An 8,502-nucleotide genomic window follows, 5' to 3' on the forward strand; every position below is an offset into this window, starting at 1 on the left:
GGGTCCATTTCCATGAGCCCAAGATCTAATTTAAATTTTTCAGGCCATGCTCTAAAATTAAAAAATGTGCTTTAGGGCCAGCCGAGGCTTAATCAGGCACTGGATTTAATCCATACCAAAATAACAAAATATATAAAACATGAAGCATTTTATTACTTGAAGGAAATTGTAGAAACAAGAAAAAAAAAAGTAAAAACGGAGGGATGAAATCTCAAAAAAACAACCAAACAAGGTTGGAATGACACCACATTATGATTCCACGGACGACACCGCAATCCTCATGGATTTAGCATCAAGACATCTTTTGATGTTGTTCCATCACAATTCCCCAACAAAAGTAAAATGTCAAAAGATATGATGGTCATCCATGAGGATTATGGTATCTATTGTGGATTTGAAATGTGGTGTCATTCCTTACTTGTTTGGTTGTTTTTTGTTTTGAGATTTTATCCCTCTGTTTTTACATTACTTTTTTTTCAGATGTTTTCTTTTTCCTTATAATTATATATTATATTATTACCCTTGCCAGAGGAGAGGGTATTGCATTTGGGTCTGTTTGTCTGTCTGTGTGTCAGTTTGTCCACACAGAACTTAAGTGTTTTTCTCTGCAACCGCTTGTCGGATTGAGAAAAAATTTTCAACATAGGAGCGACGACTCATGTATTGCAGAATGTTTTATTTATAATTACGACATCATAGTTCACCTGGTGTGGCAGCCATGTTGGAAAAATGGAAAAATTTTGGACCTCTATCTTTGAAACCGCACCAAGGAAAAAATTGAAATTTGGCACATAGTAAGTACTCCTCAAGGAGAATAAGTGGGATGTTTTTATGACATCATAATTGCATATGTAGAATGCTACATCTGATCAGTATAAACATTTTGGAGGGTCATATAGGGATAAAATGCTTCACAGAATTTTTTTTGATGATGTCATCTGTCATGTGATTTTGCAGCCATATTGTTTAAAAAAAAAAAAACCTTCAAAAATCTTCTCTGAAACGTCTGAACAGATCAAGGTGAAAGTTGACCAGTCTGACCTATCCATGAGGAACAAAAGGTTCACACCTATGACATCATCGGTTACATGGTTTGGCAGCCATATTGGATTTACCCGAAAACCCAATCAGAAATCTTCTCCAGAACAGCTGGACAGATCAAGGGGAAACTTCACACAACTATTCCCCAAGCCATGGCTGTACAATTTTGTTCAGGAATAATTGATAAGTATCATGGTCTGGCAGCCATATTGGATTGAGCAAAAATCTAGAAAAAAAATTCTTTCTCTTGAACTGCTTCATCAATCGACATGAAACGTCACAATTATGATCTCGTCGTGATGGGAAATATACGATTTAAATTTCGATGGGAGTGTCCACTCATGTAGGATGTATAATGATAATTACGATGTCATAGGTCACATGGTGTGGCAGCCATGTTGGAAAAACCGAAAAACTTTGGACCTCTGTAACCCTGAAACCTCACCAAGGAAAAAATTTAAACTTAGCACATGGCAAGTACTCCTCATAGGGAATAAGTGTGATTTTTAAAAAAATTTGACATCATCGGTACTTTCATGATGATGTCATAATTTCAAATGTAAAATGCTACATCCAATCAGTATGAAAAATTTTGAGGGTCATCTAGGGATAACTTGGTCCACAGAAAAAAAAAAACCTGATGATGTCATCAGTCAAGTAATTTGGCAGCCATGTTTTTTTTTTTTTTTAAACCTACAAAAATCCTCTGAAATGGATAAACAGATCGAGGCAAAACTTTACACTTTTTTTTTGAATACTTTAACAACCAGTGAATTTTGATTTGTACATGTCTTTTGCAGGTATTCCTGATATGTAACCTCCTTTAACTACAACAGTGTTTCCTTTGATCTCTTCAGTTATGAATAAAGAAGTTAATTTGGAAAAATAGTTTACACATAATTCATCTAAATGGGCATTATTGGTCAGGGGTGAATACGTGTGTGTGTGTGTGTGTGTGTGTGTGTGTGTGTGTGTGTGTGTGTGTGTGTGTGTGTGTGTGTGTGTGTGTGTGTGTGTGTGTGTGTGTGAGAGAGAGAGATGGAATGCAGGCATGCCAGGTATGGATCAGGTTAAAATCCCGAGTGATGTCAAAATCTTGGTTCAGGTTAAAATCCTGAATGAGCTTAGAATTCCAGATCAAATCGAAATCTTGGATAATGATAAATGCTGTCAAGAGGTTAAAATGATATATCAGGTCAAAATCCTGGATCAGGTTAAAATGGTAGGTGGGATGAAAATCCTGAATGATGTCAAAATCCCAGATGAGGTTAAAATCCTGCATCAGATCAAAATATCAGATGAGGTTAAAATCCTGGATCAGGTCAAAATATCAGATGAGGTTAAAATTCCAGATTACGTCAAAATTCTGGATTCAGTCGAAATACCAGATGAGGCTAAAATTCTGGATCAAGTCAAAATCCTGGATCAGGTCAAAATCCCAGATGAGGTAAAAATCTTGCCTCAGGTCAAAAATCCCAAATCAGGTCAAAATCCTTGATCAGGTCAAAATCTCAGATGAGGTTAAAATCACAGATCAGGTCAAAATTCTGGATGAGGTCAAAATCCTAGATGAGGATAAAATTCTGGATTAAGTCAAAATCCCAGATGAGGTTAAAATCTTGCATCAGGTCAAAATCCCAAATCAGGTAAAAATCCTCGATCAGGTCAAAATCTCAGATGAGGTTAAAATCCCAGATCAGGTCAAAATGCTGGATCGGGTTAAAATATGCTGGATCAGATCAAAGTCCCAGATGAGGTCAAAATTCTGGATCAGGTCAAAATCTCAGATGAGGTTAAAATCCCAGATCAGGTCAAAATGCTGAATTCCGTCAAAATCTCAGATGAGGTTAAAATCACAGGTCAGGTCAAAATTCTGGATTAGGTCAAAATCCCAGATGAGGCTAAAATTCTGGATCAGGTCAAAATCCTGGATCAAGTCAAAATCCTCGATCAGGTCAAAATCTCAGATGAGGTTAGAATCCCGGATCAGGCCAAAATCCCAAATCAGGTCAAAATCCTCGATCAGGTCAAAATCCTCCATCAGGTCAAAATTCTGGATGAGGTCAAAATCCCAGATATGGATAGAATTCTGGATCAGGTCAAAGTTCTGGATCAAGTCAAAATCACAAATGAGGTTAAAATCCCAGATCAGGTTAAAATACCAGATCAGGTCAAAATGTCAGATGAGGTTGAAATCCCAGATGAGGTCAAAATGCTGGATTAGATCAAAATCCCAGATGAGGTTAAAATTCTGGATCAGGTCAAAATCCTGGATCAAGTCAAAATCCCAGATCAGATCAAAATGCTGGATCAGGTTAAAATCCTGCATCAGGTCAAAATCCCAGTTGAGGTCAAAATCCTGGATCAGGTCAAAATCCCAGATCAGGTTAAAATCCCAGATGAGGTTAAAATTCCGGATCAGGTCAAAATTCTGGATTCAGTCAAAATCCCAGGTGAGGTTAAAATTCTGGATCAAGTCAAAATCCCAGGTGAGGTTAAAATTCTGGATCAGGTCAATATCCCAGATGAGGTTAAAATCCCAAATCAGGTCAAAATCCCAGATCGGGTTAAAATTCTGGATCAGGTTAAAATCCCAGATCACGTCAAAATTCTGGATCAAGTTAAAATCCCAGATCAGGTTAAAATTCTGGATCTGCCCTGATGCAGTCCTGCTTATTTGCAGTTCAGAGCAGCAGTGGTCGAATAATGGGACAGTGATTAATTCTGTTGTTACTTTTAACAACCTAACATTGAAGGACAAATCTTAATCACATCCTCCTATGAATGATGGAGATGGATGGAGGATGTCGAATCTGTGCTCTCCTAACGGGTTCTCTTTTAACCATCCAATCGTGTTGTTCATCTGCCCTTTTTAAACTCAACCAGAGGCGACACCTGCGTGCTTATACGGTAAACACCGAACACCCTTTCATTGTATCATCATTTTATTGAAAGCCGTACGATTTAAAGAATATTCGTTTTCGAACAAATATGGTGCGAGGAAACCCAGAGGGTCCAGAGTGCGATTCCCTGGAGCCCACTCTTCCACATCAGTCAATTGCACTTTGCTTGTGCCTCCGTTAAGTGAGATCGTCAATTTACCCTGCTGGTCACGTTAATTGCGTATTCATTACACCCTGCTCTTAAATATCCTCTCCAACTTTATACCTCTGCAGTCTCGAATGGAAACTTGTAATTGTGCGGTAATTTAGCAAAGTCGTTATCTCAAGCCCAATATCCCTGCTCATCCCATTCATTCACCCTCGACATTGCACATCCATGGCACAATCGGTTCACGTACTTAACAATGGCTCCCTGATTACCAGTTATCAATCATCGGGGTTGAACCGTGGGTTATCTTCACCGTTGTCTACCTGCTTGCTCATCGGGCAGGTTTTAACTCTCACATTTGCTTTTCAAATCCTACTTCGTCCCATTTTATAAGGTGCCGGCAGACTCGTGCCGGCAGGCAGGACGCCCAGCTTAACGTCCATCCGAGGGACGGCGCACACATTGATGAATCACCCTGCCTGTGCGTTGCTGGGATGACAATTTATAGCTGGGTCGGGATTCGAACCCAGGCTAAACAGCTTGGAGACTAATGTGCGTCCCTCTCGGCTACCCTGCCGGTCCAGGTGCTCATGACGACACCATTAAACACTCACACCTCCTCACCTGATCCTGTCCATCCCTTCCGCCCCTTCTCTCACCTGCTGATTACCTCCGCCACCGAAGGTGAAGGAGGTTATGTTTTCACCCCTCTCTGTCTGTATGTTTGTTAATTGCCGGAATCCTTCAGATTTCGGCAATTATGTTGGTCGGTTGTGTGTCTGTCTGTCTGTTTGTGTGTTTGTTTCCTCTGTAGCAGCCACACCGTTTCAGCGATCATGACCAAACTGGGTACAGACGTCGGCCATGGTCCAACTTAGACACTTGCCGTTTTTGGTGAATCTCGGTCAAAGGTCAAGGTCAAGGTCACCGAAAAACCGAAATTCTTATTTTCGCAATAACGTCCGCTAAAATGGTCGGATCGACTTCAAACCAAATCCAAAATGTACATTTTCCAATTCTGCATCCAACCATATGTCTCATTGGAGTGTCACACCAACACCCTTCTTAGCGGTCGGGGGTCGAATGTCAGGCGGGGTCGGGTCAAAATTTTCAAATTGCGATTAAAAATGCCATTTAAAGTCCGATTGACTTCCAAGTTATGATCATGACCAAACTAAGTGCTATAACTCATTAAACAGGAGCACTATCGACTTATAAGCACCAAATTGATTTCCAGGTTTTTGTTTTTTTCAGAGATCATGGAGATATGACAAAGTTATTCCGGCAATTCCTTGCTCAACGAGCAATTTCATTTGTTTGTTTGTGTACAGGATATCTCAAAATGTTGTGGACGGATTCGGACGAAACTTGGTGGACAGGTTGGGCGTGTGACCACGACAAATTGATTCGATTTTGGTGAAGATCCAATCTGAATCAGGATTCGAGAATTATTTAATTTTGAAAGTGATTCTTCACGAATGAGAGATTGGGCGAAAAACGATATAGTACTGTATAGCAAGATATTTCAAAAATGTATTGGGCCCGATATGTTCTCGTGGATCAGGCATTACGTGGCGGAGGTATGCACTCTACCAAGTACCCTTGTTTATTCTGTTGACCTAGCTGTGCTTGCTGTGACATTGGTCTTCTTTACAAAGCAAAGACTTTTCCTTTCTCCTGAATAGTAAAAAAAAAAAAATCGAATAACCACTAAAAAGCGTCTCAAAATGCAAAGCCCGTCCGTGTCCGCTTTGTAATTGAACTAAACTTGATGAAAATTATAGTTTCAAAATTTTTTACATTTTATTCATTGTGTTCTCCACAATCTCATAATAAAGGTTTGTTGAAGATTTGATGACAAAAGCTCAATTGGTAAAAATGTTACAGCCAGGACATACACACTGACTCTCAATGGTAAACAAGGATTTTGACTAAAACCTTTATGGCTGGTCTACAACTTCACCAATGATGTCATCCTGATAAACCTGTATGTCTCATTGGGAGTAGAATGAGATGTGACAAGTTTCACGTTTTTGTGATCAGCTGTTTCAGCGATATAATTTTTTATTTTTATTTTTTGTGTTTAATTAAATGACTGCCATACCATGTGACCGATGACATCACAATTATCATTAAACTATTCTCCATGGGCAGGTTGCTCTGACCCTGAAAATTTTGTCAATCAGCCAAGTGGTTGCTGAGAAAAAACAATGTTAAAAAACACAATTCAGCAAAAAAGGGTTGAATAATAATAATAATTAGAACTGCCACTTTGTAACTGCTGGCAGTGATGACCGGGTACAAAGACGTCCGGCTTTGATACAAATACCACCCTGCTTTGATACAACACAGGACTGATGAGTTATCGACCGAGTAACACGAAGTGTTTACTCTATTTATTACGTATGCATTTAGCCCTTTTTCCTGTGGACATTGTCGGTATCAATTGAATTGGTGCATAAATTACCTGAACAGGAAGCAATAAATGTGCGGGAAATGTCATCGTGTGTCCGAAGGGTAAACCGGAACTCCGCCGAGTAATACAGAGCCTCCCCCCCACCCCCACATATGTCTCTCTACTATGTGGGATTGATGAGTTATGGACCAAGTAACGCACCGCATTCAATCAATTTATTACGGAAGCAGTTATCCCTTTATCCTGAATACATAGTCGGTATAAATTGCATTGGTGTTGAAATAACCTGAACACAAAGTAATAAATGTGGACACCATGGGTGCAGAGGGTAAAGTGGGATTCCCTTTAGTCTAAAGAGGGCCCATAGGTTTCTCTACGACACGGGATTCACAAGTTATGGACTGAGGAACAGGCCACGTTCCATCCATTTTTATGTGCACAGTTGACCAGTTTTCCTGGGGCTATCATCGGTATCAATTGAAATGCCACTGCTGCACCCTCAAGCACATGCAGGGACAGCCAAGTGAGCCTTATACAAAAAACCAAAAAATTCTAAAAGTTCTAAGATTAGAATAATTAAATAATTCTGGCAACCAGACCTTGTAGCCGACTGGGTTGAAATTTAAAAAGGACACCCCGAATGTCTACTAGATCATTATTTTGAAGTTTCACATTGATTGATGCAGTGGTTCCAGAGAAAACATTATGTAATCTTTCACTTCAATTCAAAATGGCTGCTAAACGATGTGGCCGATCGGATTGAAATTCAAGATTTACTTTCCACATTTCCACGAGATCATAATTGTGAAGTTTCACATTGAATGATGCAGCGGTTCCAGAGTAAACATTATTTCATATTTTTTCCTTCAATCCAATATGGCTGCCAAACCATGTGACTTGCATCAAAAGGAGGTGAGAACTTTTTGTTCGTCATGGATAGGCGGTCATACCTGTAAAGTTTTGCCTCAATCTGTTGAACCGTGTCAGAGTAGAAGACTTTTAATTTTCAATCCAATATGGCTGATGAACCACGTGACCTCTAACATCATAAACTTATATTTTGCCTCTCATGGGGTAGCGGATCACGGGTGTTGAGTTTCGTGTTAATCGGATAAGGTGCATTTTTATATCCAAGATGGCCACCAAATTATGTAACTTCTGACATAATTTTTATCGTATAGGCAGCCATGGCATTTGACTATAGTTGCAAAGTTTCGCTTCAATATGATAAGTTGTTCCAGAGAAAACATTATTTAATATCTTTCTTAAATCCAATATGGCTGCCAAACCATGTGATCTATCAATTATTCTTCAACAAACTTATATTCCCTTGCCTTGGAGAATATGTCTGTGAAGTTTCCCCTTGACCTGACCAGCCATTCTGGAGAAGTTTGAAGGTTTTAGGGTAAATTCAATATGGCCACCAAACCATGTGACCTATCAATAAGAAATTAACAAACTTGTAAAAGGATGTCATGTGGAATGTGTGTGTAAATTTTCGCCTCAATTTCTACAGCCATTCTGGAGAAGACAAAAAAAAATTCAAAACAATATGGCTGCTGAAACACCTGACATAAGACATCATAATATTTTTTTTCTCCAGTGATTTATTGCATAGATGACGTTGAAAAAATTTCAAATTTTTCCGATGCAGCGTTGTCCCTGTCGAATTTTCACTGGAATAGCACTTCACCGATAACGTCACAAAAAATCACATATGTTCCCCATGGAGAGCTCTTGCCATTTTCCAAGTTTCAATTTTTTCCATTGCATGGTTTCAGAGATGCAGAGGTCCAAAGTTTTTCGGTTTTTTTTAAATATCGCGCCCGTACCACGTGACCTATGACGTCATAATTATCAATTCAGAATGCTATCAAAAAAGATACATACCACGGTGAAAATTTCATGTCGATCAGACTTACGGTTGCTGAGAAAATACATAAAAAAAACAACAGGTTACCCAGCCTTGTGGGCTTGGTACCCGAACAATAAAA

The sequence above is a fragment of the Eptatretus burgeri genome, chromosome 12 (genome assembly GCF_056783735.1).
Source record: "Eptatretus burgeri isolate ZD-2024b chromosome 12, Ebu_testis_v1, whole genome shotgun sequence".
In the NCBI taxonomy this organism is placed as follows: domain Eukaryota; kingdom Metazoa; phylum Chordata; class Myxini; order Myxiniformes; family Myxinidae; genus Eptatretus; species Eptatretus burgeri.